Source organism: Bos indicus x Bos taurus, chromosome 17, assembly GCF_003369695.1.
Source record: "Bos indicus x Bos taurus breed Angus x Brahman F1 hybrid chromosome 17, Bos_hybrid_MaternalHap_v2.0, whole genome shotgun sequence".
Classification (NCBI taxonomy): Eukaryota; Metazoa; Chordata; class Mammalia; order Artiodactyla; family Bovidae; genus Bos; species Bos indicus x Bos taurus.
The window spans coordinates 9,193,667-9,214,035 of NC_040092.1; the positions used below are offsets into that span (position 1 = coordinate 9,193,667).

General features: G+C 54.5%; 1 long non-coding RNA gene across 1 annotated transcript; it reads left to right on the forward strand.

Annotated features, from left to right (window-relative positions):
* The first annotated feature begins 577 nt into the window (after nt 1-577).
* LOC113875106 lies at nt 578-2,719 on the forward strand. The gene is made up of 2 exons (XR_003506160.1): nt 578-1,122; nt 2,469-2,719. It is a non-coding gene; the product is annotated as an uncharacterized LOC113875106 (long non-coding RNA).
* The last annotated feature ends 17,650 nt before the right edge of the window (nt 2,720-20,369 follow it).

Sequence of the window (20,369 nt, forward strand, 5' to 3'; positions counted from 1 at the left end):
AAATGGAAACATGGGGAGGGAGGTGGGAGGGGGGTTCAGGATGGGGAACACATGTACACCCGTGGCGGATTCATGTCAATGTAGGGCAAAACCACTACAATATTGTAAAGTAGCCTCCAATTAAAAAAATTTATATTGAAAAAAATAAATAAACTAATGGTTAAATTAAGAAAGAAAAAAAAAGAAATGGAAACAAAACCTGCTGGCTTTGGGTTGTGGAATATTCCTTCCTGTCTAAAATTGACTGGGTGGGGAAAAGAGACTTGAGTGCTGGTAGCCAGTGTCTGGCACCCACCGAGCCCTATTGGAACTTTATATTGCAAGTCAAGGCTCTTTATGAAATGTCAGAATCCACCCAAAACCTCTAGTAGCCAGCACATTGCCACCCGCAGCTCTGGGAGGCCCTAGTCGACAAGAAGGTGGGGGTGCTGGGGCAAAGTGCAGATTTGGTTTAAATGGCTCTGCGCTTCTGCCCTTGGCCACTAGGGGGCAGCTGGCTTCTTTCCCAGTGTCTTCAGGGGAGGGTCAGGAAGATCCCCTGGAGAAGGAAATGGCAACCCACTCCAATACACTTGCCTGGAAAATCCCATGGACAGAGAAGCCTGGTAGACTACAGTCCATGGGATCGCAAAGAGTCGGACACGACTGAGGGACATCACTTTGACTTTCAGGGGAGGGTGGGTAAGAGCGGTCTTAGAGCAGTCTCTCTACCCTCCCACACATATCAGGGTTCTGTCTCTCTAGGTTCTGCCTGGGGTCACTGCCAGGAATTGGCACTGGGAAGAACGTCTGCCTCAGCTTAACGTGTGAAAATGACCCCGGCATCACTGACCTGTCTCCGGCCTTCAAAACAATACATAAAATGATATCAGTACCGGGTTTTACTACGTGTGGGGCACTGTCCTAAGTACTGTTCCTCAGTCATCTCTTTTTATCTACTCCCAATCTTGGAGAATAATTAATTGCTAGTCCCATTTTACAGATCGGGAAACTGAAGCTCAGAGAGGTCGAGAAACTCGTCCAAGGCCACACAGCTAAGCAGCATCCAAAGCAGGATTCCACGTCAGACGGTCTGACTCCAACACCAGCCCTCTGCCCCTCTGTGCTTCTGCCTGAACACAGGTTTGTTGTGATTCTTGCTGTTTTCCACGCTCGGGCTCCTGATTTCCTGTGAACGCTGATGTACTTGGTCAGAGTGGACCTGGGCCTGGGTGTTTTCCACAAGCTCCCCACACGATTTGAGTGAGCAGTCAGGGCTACACGATGCGTTCTCAGGGCTGATGCTGGTTGACAGCATCCCCGCACTGCGGGACGTGGGCCTGTGAGGAGGGTGTCCAGAGGCCGAGGCCCCAGAACCTATCTGCTCCTTGAGACCCTCCCTCTTCCTCCCTGGGGACCAGGTGTCTCTCCTGGAGCATGAGCCAACCCGTTACCCTTGCCCCACTGAAGCCGCCACCTGGCACGCCTTGGCCTGCAGCCTCACCCCAGCCACCACCATCACTGGCCACCATATGGGCCTGGGGGCCCCCACTCCTGGCCACCTGTCTTTGATGTCACATTTGCAGGCGATTTGCATTTGTAGCCTTGCCCTTCTCGTTTTGCCTGGTATGGCATTCTCACTCCCAGCCACGCCTAGAAACCACCCCCAAATGCCTCCCCCCACCCCCAGCTCTTCTGATTTAACACATCTAGAAGGGCTCAATCGTGAGTGGTCTTCACAAGTTCCCAGGTGATTTTAATGTGCAGCCAGGACTGACGTCACTGAACTAGATGTTGCCTAAGGCTGCCAAGAGCTCACCTCTACCTGGGTCCCCATTTCGCTCTGTCAGCCACTCGCCACTTGACCTCTACTCTCGGGGCTGCGGGCTCCCCATCGGGAAGATGGAAATCATAGTAACGCCCACCTTATAGAGTTCCATGAAGATTGAATGAGAAAACGCACGTACACCCTTGGCACGGTGCCTAGCACATTGTAAGCACTCAGAAAACACTCACTATTATGATTAGTATAATTGTTGGCTGCACCACGTGGCACACAGAACTTCCCCAACCAGGGATCAAACCTGCACCTCCCACAGTAGAAGCTAGGAGTCTTAACCACCGGACCCCCAGGAAGTCCAACGCACCTTATTATAACTGTCCTGAACTGAGAAACAAGGGTGTCTCTCAGGGTCCAGAAGTTTCAGAATGGTGCACAGAGCTAATAAGAAGCGCCCAGTCCTGTTGATTCAAACCCCCTAGGTGGAGACCCAGGATTGCTGTTCGGGAAACCCTAGAGAATGCCAACTGGCTTTCCAGCCTCCTGGCTTCCTCCTCAAAGATGCGGTGGCACAGCCCCGTGCCCTGTCCACCAGCCCGAGGACAGCAATTTCTCAAGTCAGCATCTGGAGCAGCTCCCAGCCTCTGCAGCCGATTTCACACCCACCCTCACAGCCTGAAGTTCACAGGAAATTTCTCCACTCTGCCAGAGGTCTCGCCGTGGGAGACGGGCAGCAGACACTGTGATCCCTGCTGACAGAGCAGCTGCTGCGGTTGCACCCTGGTTCTTCCTGTCAGTGAGGATGTCTTCTCTCTGAGACTGGCTCCTGCGGACCACTGGCCGCCACGCTGCCCGTCTGAGTGGTCTCGGCCCCGCCCCTTTGCCTCTCAAGGTCCCTCTTTTCATCCTTGTTCTCTGGCCAAAGCTTTTTCTTTTTTAAAAAAAGAAAGCTAGCACACAGCCCCTTCTGCAGTGCTGCCTGCCTTTCCAGCTCATTTTGGACCACTCCTGGGCTGTCTCTTAGCACCTACTCTGTGCCAAGCTCAATCATCAGCTTAGGTGAGGAAGGTGAGGCCCAGAGGGGCATAGCAACATGCTTACAATACATTTTCATCTCCAATGCCCAGAGCATAGGCACATTTCCTCCTAATTGTCTCCTAAATGTCCAGAATCCTGTCCAGGACCATGCATCTGACTGTTACAGCCCTGAATTCTCTCTTAAGCTAGCACTGCTGTCCTGCACACACACACACACACACACACACACACACCCCTTTTCTCTTCATTACGTGCCTTACCTGGCCGGCCATCCTGCGGAACGTCCCATCTTCTGCACTGGTCATTGCGAGTTACACCCCTCCCCGTGGCTCTGTCAGCTCCCAAGAGGCCAAAAGCAGCTGTCCCAAGCACCTGCTCCATGCCTAGCACGGAGCCTAGCACTTGAGGTGACTTCTCCCTGTGAATCCCCTCGGGGAGGTGAGACAGGGAGGTTCCCATCCATTGATGAGTAAACTGAGGCCCAGCAGAGGGAAGTGAGTTGCCTGAGGCTCCGAGGCAAGCAAGTGGCAGAGTGGAAGTTGAACTCAGGTCTGCGTGACCCCCGGGCCCTGCTCTTAGCTGCTGTGGCGGACTGTTTCTCCGGGAGGTGACCCCCCCAAGTCCCCCTCCAGCCCCTGCTCTGCTGTTGTCACACTTGCCCCAGAAATGCCGGCTCAGCCCACCCCGCCAGCCCCCTTGGCCCTCGGTGCTGCCCACACACCTTGGGCCCCCCACCCCCCCACCCGTGGTCCTGCCAACACCGGCTCCTGGGCCACCCCCACCTCCCTCCAAGCAGCAGAAAGGGATGGGGAGGCCTGAACGCATGCATTCACCCACCCTCTTGAGCTCACCGAGCGGGAGGCTGCCTAATCACACACACATGGGAAGAGATGGGAACTGGGCCTCTTTGGCAGGCTGCTCTGCCAAACCCCCCTGGCACAGGAGATTAACTGGGTCTGTTCTCGCACAATGTTTTAAATCTGATAGGGAAAACATCCATTTCGACGCATTTGCATAATGCATTGGCTGAGGAGGTGTCCCCCGCCGCAGATGCTTTCCTGGGATGAGGGCATCCTCCCTGCCCAGAGAGAATGGGGCTGCCCTCCTCCCCATGGCTGCCCAGGGCTGTCGGCGAATTCTGGCCCCTGAGCTCCTGGACGCTGTTCATCCAGCAGATATCAAATATGCACCTACACATGCCAAGGGGGCTCCCAGGTGGCTCAGTGGAAAGAACCTGTCTGCCAAGGCAGGAGACACGGGATTGATCCCCGGGTCGGGAAGATCCCCTGGAGAAGGAAATGGCAGCCCACTCCAGCGTTCTTACCTGGAGAATCCCATGGACAGCTACAGTCCATGGGGTCTCAAAAGATTCAGACACGACTGAGCACGCACACACGTACACATGTGTATATATATGCCAGGAACTGGGCAGAGAGCCCTGGGGAAGCTGGGTGATCGATACGGGCTGCTCCTCCTCTTGTCGGCTCGCTGGTCTGTGGTTCTGGATACTTTCACGTTCATTCTCTCCACCTGTATCCGTGAGGCATAAGAAGCCTATGAGGAAAGTAGGGTGAGCCCCACTTTACAGATGAAGAAACTGAGGCCCCCAGAGGGAGTCCCTGCTCCAGGCCATGAAGTCAACAAGTGCAGAAGCTAGGCCTTGAGATGGGTCTCTAGACACCAAGGACTGTGATCTTCCTAAGATGTTCTGGCTGTGAAGAGAAAACCAAAAGGCAGCTTACGGTGTGAACTGAGGCAGTTTCTTGCCTTCTCTGGGCCTGAGTTTTTCCATCCATAGAAATCACAGGGCTCGTTCACTCTGCCAGGAGCTTGCCCTCATGCCCTGGTTTCATCTTCCCAGTGATTACCGTTTTGTGGTCTCTGAGCTCAGACAGGTCTAGCCTTGTTCTGTGGCTGGATCACCTCCAGCTGTGGGGCTTGCAGTGGCCACGTCACCTGTCTGGGCATCCGATTCCTCGTCTGTAAAGTGGGGATGCTAGGTCACAGTGTACATCAAACACTTGGCCTGGAGCCTAGTACCTGGAGTGAGCATCCAAGATGCATCAGCTCTTGTTGTTATTAGAGGTGGGGAAACTGAGGCTCAGAGAGGTGACGGGACAGCTCTGAGGTGGCCAAGCTGGGACTGGGGCCCGGAAGCATCTGACTCCAAAGCCTGGGGTTTCTTCCACTTTCCTTGCCTGGCGTGGCTGGGTTTTGCCGACGGGACGTCCTGCTCCAGGAGAGAGAAGACTGGATGCTGGTACATCCTTTGATGCCTTAGGGGGCTTGGAGCAGAGCCTGCTCCCAGGAGGGGTGATGGGACAGCACACAGATGCAGGCGTCTTTACTGCTTTGCTGGGGAGCAGGGACAGGGAAGGATGGGGGGCAGAATCAAGACCCTCCATCTCCCCAGCTGCCTCATGTGGTTGAGAAGAGTGCTACCCGCGACCTGGGAGATTTCTGAAATGCTGTGTGACTTAACCCTGTGGCTTTCCCTCTCTGGGCTTTGGTTGAGTATTTCTAAGGATATTGTTTTCAGTCCCATGAAAAGTGCCCTGGGGTCTTCCATGTGCCCCTCAGCCCCACTCTGAGGGACCCTACCCACCCAGGGGTCTCAAGTTCACAGCCTCCAGGGGCCAGCCAGGCGACACCAACCAGCCAGGCCCCGGGGAGGGGGCAGCACCCCCCCCCAAAGCTCCAGACAGTTGTTGCCCTGCGGGGTGGCCGGTCCACAGTCACCCAACCTTTCTATTTAGTTTTTAAAGAGAATTCAGAAATCTGGAAATTTTGGAGGGTATAATAATAAAATAATAAAGACTGCAAATCAATTTTTAAAACCCCCAAGGGTCAAATCCGACTCTTTTGCAGCTGGAAAACTGCCGGGGTTGAGACCTCTTTCAGAGCCCGTCTCCCCAGCTCAGCTGAGCTCCGGAGAGTGAGCTGGGGAGCAGGGGGCCCACCTGTGGGCGGGCACCCCGCCCCCGCGGAATCTGATTACCCCGGGCGCCCCCTCGAATGGCAGTCGGGCGGGTGGCGGGGGCGGGCGCGGGCGCCAGAGGTTGGGCTGAGAGCGCTTCCCCATCAGGCACAGATGGTATTTTTTTTTTTTTTTATCAGTGTCAGCATTGGCTTCTTTCTGCTCTGATGAATAGATTCTAAAGAGGCAGTGACATTATTCGAGATAACAGAGGGAACAGAAAAAGGGTCAGCGATGGAGAGAAAATGGCAGAGCCAGCAGATAAAGGGGAGGCCGGAGGGGGCGGGGTACCGCGGCTGGGGCGCGGCCCCCCGCCCCCGCCACCGCGATGCCCTCCAAGCCCCGCTCCCTACGGCGGGGGCTGCGGTGCCGCCCGGCCCGGGCAGGGGAGGCCCCCGGCAGCTGCGCGCGCCGCTCCCTCCCAGCATCGCGGCCGCCCATTCCGCCTTTTCAATTCGATTCAATTAGGCCTCCCCGCTCGGAAGCTTGTCTCCTCTGATATCCAGTTTAACTGACAGGGGATTAGAGCTGTTTGTAATACACACACACACTCTCCGCGGCTAAACCACAGGCAGGGCCCAGGGACCCGGGTTATTTATGGAGCCTGCAGCACTGTTCTTCATGACCTGCTGCCTTTGCGGGGGACGGTGGGGTGGGGGGGGGGTGGACGGGGGCGGTGGGGAGGGGGGGATAGGGGCCTGCTACCCTGCCACACTCCCCATGCCCCTCTCACGCCCTCGCCGGGCCTGCGCAGGGGAGCAAAAGGGCCCAGGGAGAACTGAGTTTAAATCCAGCTCTGCCACGTGCAAGCCTCAGTTTAGTCATCTGGCAAATGGGAGACAAGCGACTCCATCGTCTTCATGAAGGTGGGGAGGAGGGATGACCTGCGGGGACAGGTGTGGGCCATTTAACCCAGTACCTGTGCATTCCCTTGGCATGCATGCGTGCATGCTCAGTCATGCTCAGTCATGTCTGACTCAGTGACCCCGTGGGCTAGCACACTAGGCTCCACCGTTCATGGGATTATCCCGGCAAAGATATGGAGTGGGTTGCTGTTTCCTACTCCAGGGGATCTTCCCAACCCAGGGATCGAACCCATGTCTCCTTTACCTCCTGCAATTGCAGGCGGATTCTTTACCATTGTGAGCCACCTGGGAAGCCCACCTCCCTTGGTGTATCACTCAACAAATACGACTATTTTTTTTTTTTTTTGGCTACAGGATCTTAGTTTCTCAACCAGGGATCCAACCTGTGCCCCCTGTGGTAGAGGCGCAGAGTCTTAACCACTGGACTGCCAGAGAAGTCCCAACAAATATGATGGAGGGACGGACAGCTCTGTGCCAGGTGCTGGTCTGTATCACTGAGGACATAAGGCCCTGGGCCTGCCTTCAGGAAGCCAAATAAACGAGGATTCCCCCCCAGTGTGACATGGGAGGACCAGACAGGTGAGAAGGAGAATGGGATGTGATGGTGATGGAGTGAGTCCCGCTGTAGGGCCTCTGCCTCTGCCTCTGCTTCTGCTGTGTCCTCTGCCTGGAACGACGCCCCCCTCACCATGTCTCCCTTTGTTTTCTCTCCAAACTGCTATCACTTGCCGTGACATCACCTGAGTCGATTGCCATCTCCCCAGGCAATTGCCAGCTCTCCAAGGGCAGTCACCTTAGCTGTCTTCTCAGCTGCCACCTCCTCCCCAAGTTAGCACGGTACCTGATAGGAGCGAAGGGTGAATGAATGGGGACTTCCCTGGTGGTCTGGTGGCTAAGACTTCACACTCCCTACCAGCGGGCCCAGGTTTGATCCCTGGTCAGGGAGCTAGATCCCACATCCTGCAACTGAAAATCCCACGTGTTACAAGGAAGATCAGAGATCTATGTGCCACAGCTAAGCTCCGGCACAGTCAGAAAAAAGTGTCAGCAGGGCCACGCTCCCTCTGAGACTCTAGGTAGAGACTCCTCGCCTCTTCCAGCTTCTGGTGGTGGCCAGCAGTCCTTGGCATTCCTGGGCGTGATCACAGCCGCCTGCCTCGGATCTCTGCCTCTGTCATTCCCTTGGCCGTCTCCTCTCTGTGTGTCTCTGTCTTCTCAGACATTTCCAGGGACTTCCCTGGTGGTGCGCTGGTTAAGACTCTGCTTTCCAGTGCAGGGAGCATGGGCTCAGTCCCTGGTTGGGGAACTGAGACCCCCACATGCCGTGCAGTGTGGCCACAAAACCCCAAAAATCACTCTGCAAAGCACACAACGTTTCCTCTTCTCATAAAGGCACCAGTCACACTGGATTCGGGCCCACCCTCATGACCTCCTCTTACTTGATGACACCTGCAAAAACCCCATTTGCAAATAAGGTCTCATCTTCAGAGGTACCAGGGGTCAGGACTTCATCTATCTGGTGGTGGGGGGGATGCATGAACTCATGATATGCTTCAGGGCAGCAGTCTTCCTGGTTTCTTTCTGCGTCTGTGGTCCCTGGCACAGAGCCTGATGTTACGTCGTAGCTTGCAGGGGAGTCGTGGGGTGAACACAAGAGTGGACGGAGTCCGGACGTCCAGCCTCTCCTCCGTGGTTGACCCCGGCTCCTCTGGCAACCGCAGCCACCCCAGGCTGAACGGCCCCCCGGGCCGGGCAGATCTCCGGGGACGGCCTCTCCCGGGAAGCCCTGTCGATGTCAGCAGATGCCTATCACCGTTCCCTCCCCAGCAGTCTCAGCTGTCAGAGGAAGTGAAACAGTTGTCGCTTAGCTTTGCGTTTGAGATTTTATTGACAGTTTCATTGTCATCCAAAAAAAAAAAAAAAGAAAAACCTCCTTTTCTCTGGTTGCGTTTTCATCAGCAGAGCCTGGGGGCAGAAGGGGAGTCAGGGCTGGTTCCCCAAAACTGGTTTTGTCAGGCAGTGGGCGCTGGTTCCGCTGGGCTGGGGACAGCAGTGGCAGATTTCTGTTGTGTGATCTGCCTTGCCTGGGCTTCAGGCCTGCATGGCATCCCTGATCTAGGTGGCCAGAGGGAGGGAGAGGGAGGCACCCTGAGGGCCCCTGGAAATAGCCACAGTGGCCAAATGGGTAGCCCAGACCCCATGGCAGGTCCTTGCGCCCTCCTCCAGTCCTACCCGATGGGCCAGGCTATGCAATCAAGCCCACTGGGATGTGGTTCTCAGCCCAGCCTTGCGCTTGAGGGCAAGTCCTTCACCCTGCAAAGGCTCAACAGCCCCGTCTGTCCAATGGGGTAGTAACATGCGGCCTCAACGTCCGAGGCGTCATCTGGTGCCGTCAGGAACCTCACCGTCATGGTGTGGGCCTGAGACTCAGAGGGGGAAGCCTGGCCGTGCCTCCACGGCTGGGACGTGTTGGAGGCTGCGTCTGAACCCAGGCTGAGGTGCCAAGCCTGACTGTGGACCTCCTCTTCGGGTCAGTGGGACGGTGCAGGCGTCAAAAGTGTCATGATGCCTGCACGCTGGGAAAGCTGGCTGCTATTACCATGGTTGTTGTTTGTGTAGGGTGGAATGGGCCCATCAGCAGCCACTCTGCTCCCAGGACTTTCTTGACGTCGCTGGGAGGCATTGGCCACATGGCGAGGTGAGCTCAGGCCACAGAGTGAACTCAGAGGCTGAGGGTCCGATCAAGGGGTCCTGTTCTCCTCCATGCCATGGCTCCTCTGCGCTCCCCCTTCCTGACCCCCAGCAGGGCTCCAGGCAGGGCTGTCAGTTACCTGGTGGGAAAGGGCAAGGTCGGCTGCCCACAGCATCAGCCTGAGACCTTGAAAGGCTGCTTCCCCAAGTCCATGCCTCACAGATGGGGAACAAGGGCTGGACAGCCACCCCCGCTCAGGACCACCCGGTGAGGCCGGTGGGTGCTCCAGTTCAAACACGTCCTGGAGTGCATGAGTTTCTGGTGGCCACCTGCTGGCCAGCAAAAGTTGCCGAATGTCACTGAGTCTACATTTCATCCTCTGTAGGATGAGATAATAAAAGGTCTCCCTCGTGAGGTCCAGGGGCTAAATAACGCTCACGGAGTACACTTAACACAGGGTCTGGCACACAGTGAAAAGAAGACAGAATTTTATAACCTAAAGGCTTCATTTTTTTAATATTTATTTTAATTTACTGATCTGACTGCTTTGGGTCTTAGTTGTGGCATGAGGGATCTTAGTCTCCTCACCAGGGATTGGACCCAGGCCCCCTGCATTGGGAGCATGGAGTCTTAGCCACTGGTGCTGCTAAGTCACTTTAGTCGTGTCCAACTCTTTGTGACCCCACGGACTGTAGCCTGCCAGGCTCCTCTGTCCCTGGGATTCTCCAGGCAAGAATACTGAATTGGGTTGCCGTGCCCTTCTCCAGGGGATCTTCCCCACCCAGAGATTGAACTAGCGTCTCTTAGGACTCTTGCATTGGCAAGCAGGTCTTTACCACTCGTCCACCTGGGAAGCCCCTTAGCCACTGGACCACTAGGGAAATCTTGCACCTAAGAGCTTCTTAAAGGATCTCAGGCTGTCAACCCCTCCACGAAGAAGAATCAGAAGCCCAGAGAGGAAAGGGTTTCCTCGTATAGCTGGTCTCCAGAGCAGGGCTTGCGCCTTGGCCACTGGACTCCCATTCAGTGCTCCGCCACCACTCCACTCAGCCCTCGGGTCCCCGCCCATCCTTCTCCCTGCGTCTCCGTCTCCCGTGGCTTCGAGAGCCCGAGCCGCAGGCCCCGCAGCGAGGCACGCCATTCTCCCTCTCCCTGGCACACGGAAGGTTTTGAAAGTTAAAGTATTACCGTCAGCTTTGTTGTTGCCTAACTACGACAGACAAATTGAAAACCAGTTGTCAAAATGTCAGCGCACAACAAATCAACATGCAGAACGAGTGGCGGCCCTCTGCGGTGTATAATTAAACAAAAAATCCCTTTTAGAAATTTCAGCGAGCGTTGGTTCCACTTTATATTTGTCTGTGTGATTAATAAAGGCAGCTAATTTTCAGACTTTAAAAACAGCTAGAAAATAGCTCCTAATTACATATTAGGTTCCTAGCGGCCCCCGCTGTGCTGCGCCGGCATCGGTGGGCCGAAGAATTTGGCAGAGCCTTAATTGCATTCTGAGCATCATCTAATTTTAGTTAAATGTAATGTAATCAGCAGCAGATGTCTGAAATAAAATATGAATTATGAATATGATGAAATTTCATTCTTGAATAAAAAAGTAATTTGCTATTTAGTTCATTAAAGTCTTAGAGGTTTATTAGGAGCAGGTATATACAGCCTGGCGAGATGATGTATTAAATGATATCTGGGAGAAAGAGACCCCAAAGAGATGGGAAGTTTTATTCTGAAGTGTCCAGTTATGATTAATTACTGTGGGGCCTGGGGAAGGCCCCTGGGTTGTGGGGGGCTCCGATGGATCTCTCAGGCTCCTTGAGGTGGGCTAGAGTTTTAGGGCAAGGAACTTGGAGTGGGGAGCCATGGGTGCCTCTAAGGCCTGTGCCACCCCTGGGATCCCACCCCATCTCCCTACCACCCATGGCCGGTGTCCCCGGCTTCTGAGATGAGCATGTGGAGGGCTTGCTCCCAGTGACACTGCTCTGTGGCGGGAACCTTGCTGGGTTTGGTGACACCGTGTGGGGCAGTGAGGGGCGTCCCAGGCCGGATTCTGCCTCTCACTGTCAGTGTGATATTAGTTCAAGACCTCAGTTTCCCGTTCTAGAAAATGGGCATAATAATAGCACCTCTCAGACACTCAGAACATGGCAAAGCCCCTGCTTTGCATTGACTGTTGTTGTTGGAGTTATTATTGTTCAGAGAGGTCACAATCCATCAGTATAAAAATGCCTTCTTTGGCTTCATCTTTGAGAGCAGCCTGTGATGCAAATCGTACTCTTTTGCTTTTCAGCTGAGGCTCAGAGAGGTTAAGCAACTCGCCGGAAGTTGCACAGCTAGGAATTGCCAGAGTCAGGATTTGAATCTGGGACCATCACTGCTTCCAGAGTTTCCTGCGGCATCCCAGAGCGGTGTAAGTGCTAGCAGAGCTGACCGGAGGGAGGCGGGGCTGAGGATTCGGAAGGGGTCTGGGCAGGAGGGAGCAGGATTCATTTGCCCCAAATCTGAGGCAGAGAGAAGCAGGCAAGGGCCGGGAGGCTGGGCAGAGGGTCCAGGAGGGCATCCTGGCCTCTGCCCAGGGGCCACTCTGGGCAGGTGGGGAAAGAGTCTGCCTCTCCACCCCCACTTCACACCCACCAATAATTTCCTGCAATTATCTGGAAAAGATTAATTAGCAAAGTGCACTGCGTTGACTCGAGGCTGCCCTGGCAATCGATACACTTGGGGCTGACTCCTGGGCGCCTGGAGGAAGAACCAGAACTTGAAAGCAGGGAGGAAGGCCAGGTCTGAGCCTCGCTTTCCAGCCCCGGGAGGGGTGGGGCTTGCTGCTCAACTTCCTGGGTGGGGGCCGAGCTCTGTGTGACTTCCTGGTGGCTTTGAGCAAGTCCCTTTACCTCTCTGAACCTCAGTTTCTCCACCTGTAAAATGGGGGTCTGGGCTGCCCCCAGTCAGGGACTTTCCTTCTTCTCCTGTAAGCTTTGGGAGGTGTCGGGGAAAAGCGGTGTAGAGGCTAGTGAGGCAGCAGCTGTGGAGGGACCCCTCTTCTCACGGCCTCAGCTTCCCTCTGCTGACGTGGCGGCCCGCGGGGGCCAAGGAAACAGAAAACGTTCCCCAAAATGGCCTTTTAAGAACAAAGTTGAGCATCTGGTGTTTCCGAGACATCATCAGCAAAGGGCTCCAAGAGGCCTCTGCTGCCCTAGGTTCTGGTCACGTGAAAAGGTGAGTATGTGCAGCCCTGGGGAGAAGGTGACGGGTTGGTTGAAGGATGGCTCAGGTCCCTACTCCCCCGCCTCCCTGCCGGGTGCCCCAGCCAGTCTCCTGACCCCTCTAAGCCCCAGCGCTCCCCTCTGAAAATCACACACCCCACTGAGCCCATTGGGAGTTTCCAATGGGCCAGGGGATGCCCAAGGCCCAGCCCAGTGTCAGCACAGAGCAGCCGTGGGCAGGATTCCCATCTGCATCCTGCAGCATCCCACAGCATCCGGCGGTGGGACCTGCCATCTCACTTGGGTGTACCAATGAGGAGAGTTCAGTGCATGGATTTATGTACGTAGAGGTGCAAGCCAGCCAGGGAACGAGGCCCCAGACTCAAAGGGACACAGAATGCTGCCCCGAGGCAGGCAGAGTGAGGCAGATGTACCCTGAATTCGCCCTCTCCCCCGACCCCGAGCTTCTGATCCTTCCTGGAAGCCAGGGGGTGGGGAAGCCCATGGAGCTTCCCAGGGCACAGAGCTGGGCCAGGAAAGTCGAGAATGGACAGGTGGTAGAAGGAAAGAAACCACCACACCACAGCCCCTCTTCCCAGGACTTTGGATAAGTATTGTGGGGAGGGGAGGTTTTGGATGGGAGTTGGGACAAGGGGGTCCACAAGCAGGCATGGTGTTCACCCATGTTTCCAACAATGAGTTCCACATGACCTCTGCCAGGGGTTCTCCCCTCTCCCCATTCAGCCTCATCTCGCCCATCAGTCTCACTTCGCACCAGTGCTCCCAATCAGTGCTCCCTGGGGAGTCAGAGAGGATGGCTGGACAGCCCTGGGTCCTCCAGTTCCCCACGGGCTTGTGCCCGGGCGTAGGGCCTCCATCTCCCTGAAATTAACTGAGGCCGCATCAGCCAGAGCACCTTGCACAGCGCCTGACACACAGCGGGTGGTCCCCACAGCATCCCCTTCCTTCGCTCAGCACCCTCTTCCTAATCAGCCGCCGTGGCCTCACCCACTCATCGAGAGCAGCTGGACTCCTGCCATGAGCTGGGCCGATGCCAGACTCTTGGCCCAGGCTGCAGCGAAGCGAGAGCCATTTGTCCCGTGGTGAACACTTGCCCTCCGAGCTGGACTCTGGGGACACAGTAGGGACAGGGCAGCACTGGACTCTGCTCCCGTGAGGTCCACGGCGTCCCGAGGAAGCAGACTCAAAGCCAGAGTTTCTAAAGTCTGAGCTGCAGTGGCAGGGGGCCCCCAGAGGGCTGGGGGTTGGAGCACCGGAGGTCAGGTGGCAACATGCTTCTAGGTGACCCCCCACCCGCCACCCAGGTCCTCAGCCTGGGGCCCGGGGGTCGCTCATGTGCAGAGCCCCAGTTGGTGGGTCCAAACAGCCCTAAATCCTGTGCCTGGAGGGCCCTGGAAGGCTGGATGGCTCTGGTGTCTCCCCTCCACCTCACCTCCCGCCAGGCCCCAGCCGAGGCCGCCGGCCTGCCTGCCGCCCCCTGGCCACTCCCAGGCCCAGGTCAGCCGCCTGTCCCTGCTCTATTCATCAAGGGCATGACAGCTAAAATTCATTTGAAGATGAAGAAAGTGCCCGCTAATCCGTTCTGCAAGACATTGATAGACTAGCAGCTCAGGGAGAATTGCACAGCAGTAATGAAATTAGGCTAAAACTGCTGGCGGATTGCAGATAATTGCCCTTGTCTGTCACTAGGAATAACATCTCCCAAATCCAACACAAGGATTGTTCAACTTGCAGGAATTTCTTTTCTTTCTTTCTTTTTTTTTTTTTAAATAAGAGAGGCAGGAGAGGCAAAGCCAATCAGGGCTTGGAATCTTTGTTTGGGCAGTGGCCTGGGGCGAGGGAGCGGGCATCCCTGTGGTGACTGTCTCTTCTGCCCCTAGAGGCCCCCCAGGAGCCCCAACTCCAGCCAGAGAGATGAAGGGGCTGAGCCACTGCCCCGGAACATTCCTCCTGGAACAGCTCTTTGAGGGTCCCCTCCCCCCGAACCTTGGTTTCTCCTCGATGCCCACCAGCATGGTCCAGCTGGCAAGGCCCTGGGTAGAGATCAGGGAGCAGGGAAATCTTAGGGGACTTTGGCCACAGCACTGATGGCTCCAGGTTCCGGGGGGAACAGAATCTTGTTGGAAGAGGCCATAGGACTTGTATGGAAGTTGCTTTGCATTGTTGTTTAGTTGCTAAATTGTGTCCCACTCTTTGTGACCCCATTGACTGCAGCATACCAAGAGCTTCTGTCCTTCACTATCTCCTGGAGTTTGCTCACATTCATGTCCATTGAGTCAGTGATGCCATCCAACCATCTCATCTTCTGCTGCTCCCTTCTCCTTTTGCCTTCGATCTTTCCTGACATCACGATCTTTTCCAGTGAGTCGACTCTGCATCAGGTGGCCAAAGTATCATAGCTTCAGCTTTAGCATCAGTCCTTCCAATGAATATTCAGGGTAGATATCCTTTTGGATTGACTGGTTTGATCTCCCTGCAGTTCAAGGGACTCTCAAGAGTCTTCTCCGGCACCAGAGTTCGAAGGCATCAATTCTTCAGCACTCAGTCTTTTTTATGGTCCAGCTCTCACTTCTGTACACGACTATTGGAAAAACCACAGCTTTGACTACATGGCCTTTGTCTCTGCTTTTGAATACGCTGCTTGGTTTGTCATAGCTTTTGTGTTATGTTTAGATAAATCAATCCTTTGTATAAGTGGATGGACCATGGGAGATGAGGACAGCCAATATCTCTGGAAGCCATTCTCTGGTGCCATCTTGAGGGTCTAGATTCCTGGAAAGGAAAGTTCTGAGAAGTGACAGTTTATGGATTCACAGCTTTCCTCAGGCTGTTGGCGAGACCAGCACACAGCTGGCACTCAATTCACACTGATGTCATAGAGCATTCAATGTCAGCCACCACCCGTGTGAATGTCAGAGTACTGTCTTTTACCGTGTTAGCATTATAGACTGTTTGATGTCGATCTCACTGGGTGATGTCACAGAACATTTGAATGTCATTGCCACGCTATGTTCAAATGTCAGTGCCCAGAAAGCTTGACTCACCTCTCATGGGAAGTTGGAGTGTCAATCAACATCATGGAGTGTTAGCACTGAAGCATCATGGACTCAGAGAATTTGGGAGCTGTAGGACTCTTAGAGATTGATCCATACTCTTCATTTGACAGATGAGGACACTGTGGCCCAGAGAGGTTAAGTGATTCGCCAAAGGTCACATAGCGAGAAGGACCCCAAGTGTAAGTTTCATCAAGGTCTCAGTTGTCTCTGTCTCAGCCATCAGAGAACTTGTAACCCCTTCATCTCTTCCAAGCCCCACCCATCCCACTCTCCCCCAGGGTGCAGGGGGGCTCTGCTCCCTGGTGCTCAGCTCTTGGGGTTACACCCGTGTTCTGGGATCCATAGCAGAGCTTCCTGGGGTCCTCTGGCTGCTTTTAACTGGATCACTGATTAGCCCCAGCCACTGGCCAGGTCACATTGCCATCTCCTCATTTCTTTGGATCAACTTCTTTCTGTTGAGAGCTTATTGTGTCCAGTGCAAATGCTGAGAGTGAGGTGAGGCTGAAAGGGAGATGCTGAGAGGACTGAAGGTTCAGAGGAGGGAGACATGATCCCCACTGAGGGCTTGTTTCAGGAAGAACTTGACTTTGAACAAAGTCTCGAAAGACCCAAAAGGTTTCCTTTAGCAGCTTCATTTAGACTTGGGATTAAGGGGGGACACTTTCCGCCCTGAATGCAGACGTGGCCCCTGATGATGAAGGCAGGGATGGTGGTACCTGATTGATGAATAGCTGCTCATTAAGGACCATTTGCCCACCCTACTTCATCTGCATTTTCCAACAGCCCTGGTGGCCCTGGGATAATCATCCTAGATCAGTGGTTCTCAAAACGTGCTCCACAGACCTCCTGGGACACCTTTCAGGGAGCCTGGGAGATCAAGACCATTTTCATAATAATCCTAGATCCTTCCTTGCCCCTTTTCACCGTGTTGATTGTAAACGTGCTGGGCAGGTAACCCGCTGCTTCACAGCACGAAGAAGCATGGCAGTGACACCAGTGTGGAACAGCGACGGTGCATTCTTTATCCCGAACACTCCCTTTGCTAAAAATACAAAAGCCAGTTTCACTTACGAATATTCTTCATGAAAAATAAAAATTATTAATTTTTAAAAATCTCAACTTTTGAGTACACATTGTTTGAACACTCCATGTGACAAAATAGGAAACACACCAGGAAGGGCCCGGAAAAATGCCATGTGACTGTCAGAGTCGCGAGCTGCACTAGCCACATGTTTCATGGAACATCATTTTCACTCTAAATAATGACTCACGGACCAAACTATAGCCTTGCAGGCTCGATGATTTGGCAGACATTTTCTCGAAAATGTACAAAGTTGCCTGTCAGCTGACAGTACTTGTTGCCAATGATGAAATTTGACTTTCAAGCAAAAAATCTGAATTTTGGAGAACTTGTACCTGCCACTCTGGGTTTGACAGCTTCCTACGGAAAAGACTTCTCGAAGAGCTGGGTGGTAATAGTGAATGTGACTTTTTTTTTTTTTGGATATTGTATAATGAAATATGTCAACATTTGGAAGAGCTACATAATTTAGTAAACCAGTACATTCCTGATGACCAATGCAGAATGTTACAAAGCAAGTAAAAAGATCCATTCAAAGTGCAGAATAAACCAATGGGTTTTTTTTTTCTCATATTCAGAATTTGTGTTATTTATTTTTAATATAAATTTATTTATTTTAATTGGAGGCTAATTACTTTACAATATTGTAGTGGTTTTGCCATACATTGACATGAATCTGCCATGGGTGTACATGTGTTCCCCATCCTGAACCCCCCTCCCACCTCCCTCCCCATCCCATCGCTCTGGGTCATCCCAGTGCACCAGTCCTGAGCACCCTGAATGGAACTGGAGAATTAATGGATGTCGTTTCAGATGTCATGTTACAGCTAACCTTTAGCGAACAGTCACAGAAGGGCTTTTGGTTTAATATCAAAGAAGAATATCCATAATCATCTGAGATGGCTGTTAGAATACTCGTTTTTCTAGCACACACCTGTGACAGGTCAGATGTTCTTCCTCTGCCTCAACCAAAGCCAAACATCGTGACACTGAAACGCAGAGGCCCATGCGGGAACCCAGCTGTTTCGGTTGGCTAGATGTTAAAGGGATCTGCAACACTGTGAAACAATGAACGAACCATTCCATTTTACAGATGCAGAAACTGAGGCTCAGAAGGCAATGGAGCCAAGCCTTGGACCAAATCTCTGTCCCTGTCTGGGCCTCTGTCGCCCCATCTGGTCAACGACCTCCAAAAATCCTCTAAGAATCCAAGGCCAAGAGTCCTCCCAGGGCTCCTGCCCCAGCCTCAGGGAGGTGAGGCAGAGCAATGCTAAGTCAGACCCTCCCCACCCTGCTCCCATCCCTCCTCCAGCCTGCTAGTCACCCTGCTGCCCAAGGTGGGTGGGGGCCCAGGCCCAGGCAGCTGGCAACTGGCTCCATGTCCCTCGAGTTGGTGAGGAGGTGACCAGGGCCGTTTGCGGTAATGAATTGCGGGCGGGTGGCGGCTGGGTGAAGGAGTGCGCCGGCCATGGCCCGTAATGCCTCACGAGCCAGCTCTGGCACGGGTAATTTACTGCTGCCGACAATAACATATTTCACTTCCCGTCGCCTCGATGAAGATTAGTTGTGTTTGAAAGTGGCTGAGTACACAGTCAATTCCGCTTAAACGTTTACAGTCAACTGAGCACAGATAATGCCCCCTCCAACATGTGTCTGAGCCTCCTGTGGCTTGGGGAGGGGCCCGGAGCGGGGGTGCCGGGGGTCCCCGCCCCGGGAAGGGGCTGCAGCTGCACAGAGGGAGGGATTTGGGAGCTGGGGGCTGGGCGGAGGTCTTCGGCTTCCTCTGGGCCCCACTTTTCAGATAGTCTTTTAAAATCGTCCGTTCAACAGACGTTCAACTGGGACTGGTCAAGGACATCTATATAGATGGGTACAGGGAGGATGCAAAGCTGTGATTGCCTTTCATCCTGACAGCATCCCTGGGAGGCAGGTCTTATCTCCAGTCTCCAAAAGAATGGAAACTAAGACTCAGAGAGGCTCGTTCGTTTTCCAGATGTCACACAGCGGACACCACCTGGAGCCCTGATTTAAACCCAAGCCTGATGGAATGTCTAAGTCTTGAGCTGTTCCTGGTGACCTGGATTCTACCAGCTTGAGCCCTGGGCTGGGTGGGATCGTCTGCTCAGGTCTGCTGGGTGAACTGTACACTTGCATCCTCTATGCACCCGTGTTTGGGTCGACAAGCAGGCTCCCGGGCTCCAGTTTATAATCCCTTGGTCATATGGCAGGTCCCATGGCAGGGCTGGAGTGCCGTGAGCCTGATAGGATGGGGGGCTACAGAGTCCCACACCCAGAATCTCAGTTGTTGGGGAGGGGAAGGCTCCTTGCAACAAGAAGGCTTCTTGCTGTCTTTGGGAGCAGAGTGGTTTGAGGGTTGGGTGCAGCTCCCACCAGGCCTGCCTGTGACACTCGCAGGGGTCTGGATTGGGTACATACGGATGCCCAGCGCCAGTCCCTTCAGGCTTCTCTTCCCATCATGGGCCATGTCTGGAACTGGAGGGGCCTCATTCCCTCCATGGGGACACCAGCCTGCCCAGGTCCACATGGCCTGCTCAAACAGCCTCCCCTTGACCACCCCCGGGCCTAGGGGTGCTCACATCGGTGGCAGGATCGTGTTGGGAGGATGGTCCTCAGATGGACCTCGGGAGAGGCCCTCCAGGCTTGGAAGCGGGCTCAGGGCTCTTAGAGGGGGGATTTCACGATGCCTCCTTCCTGAGTGTGGTCTGCAGAGGCACAGTCTCCGGTGGGCTTGTCTCCTGGGCCTGTAGAGATTTCACCCAGTGGGAAAGGGCATGGTCAGCCCTGTAAGATACAGGTGTCCCCGTCCAAGGTGGTGCGGCCACCCAGCCAGCCTTGATCACAGAGGGGTGGGGGTGTGAGTATGGGTGGCCAGGCTCCTCCCCTCTGTACTGCTTCCCACCCCAGGCCAGGGGATCCCTGAGGGGCATCCATGCGCAGGCACCCTGCAGACACTGCACCCACTCGAGTCCCTGTGTGACAGATGGGGTGTGTCCCATGCCGAGTGTGATTCTGTGCCTGGTAGGAGACGCCCGTGGATGCTGTGGGCACTGCCTTGACTGTGGTGACGCTGGCCCTGTTGCACTGGCCACATGACCCAAGCTGTTTGTGTGGCACCATTTATCCATGGCTCATGACTCTGTCGGGTGACCTCGTTGTGTCTGCGTGCTGCCATCTCTATGAGGAACTGTAACTGGGTAATTCCCAGGCTTGAAAGCCCGTGCTGGGCTCTGGGTGCTGGCAGAGCCTGGTGGTTGCTGCACCCATAGGTGCAGCCCCGGCCACTCCACCCCCCTACCCAGCCAGGCATGGACTCTGAGGCCTGGGCCCCCGAGTGGGGGAAGTGATCACAGAGGCTGTGGTCCTTGGCCACACCGAGCAGAGTGCCTGCTACTGGGCAGGGCTGACCCCACGGCATCTTGTCATCCCTCCATACCAGGCGGCACCTCTCACCAGCAACTGTGTCCTCAGCAGCAACGGCGGCAGAGCCCTCCATGCCAGCCCCTCTGTGGCGCCCCCACAGGATACTCCCCCCATCCACTTATCTGGCTCCCATGAGCCAAGCCCGTTCGACACTAGGGATTCAGTCAATTGCCTGCCCTCACCAAGCACAATGAATAAATGTGCCCAGGCCAGGAGCGCCCCCATTCGA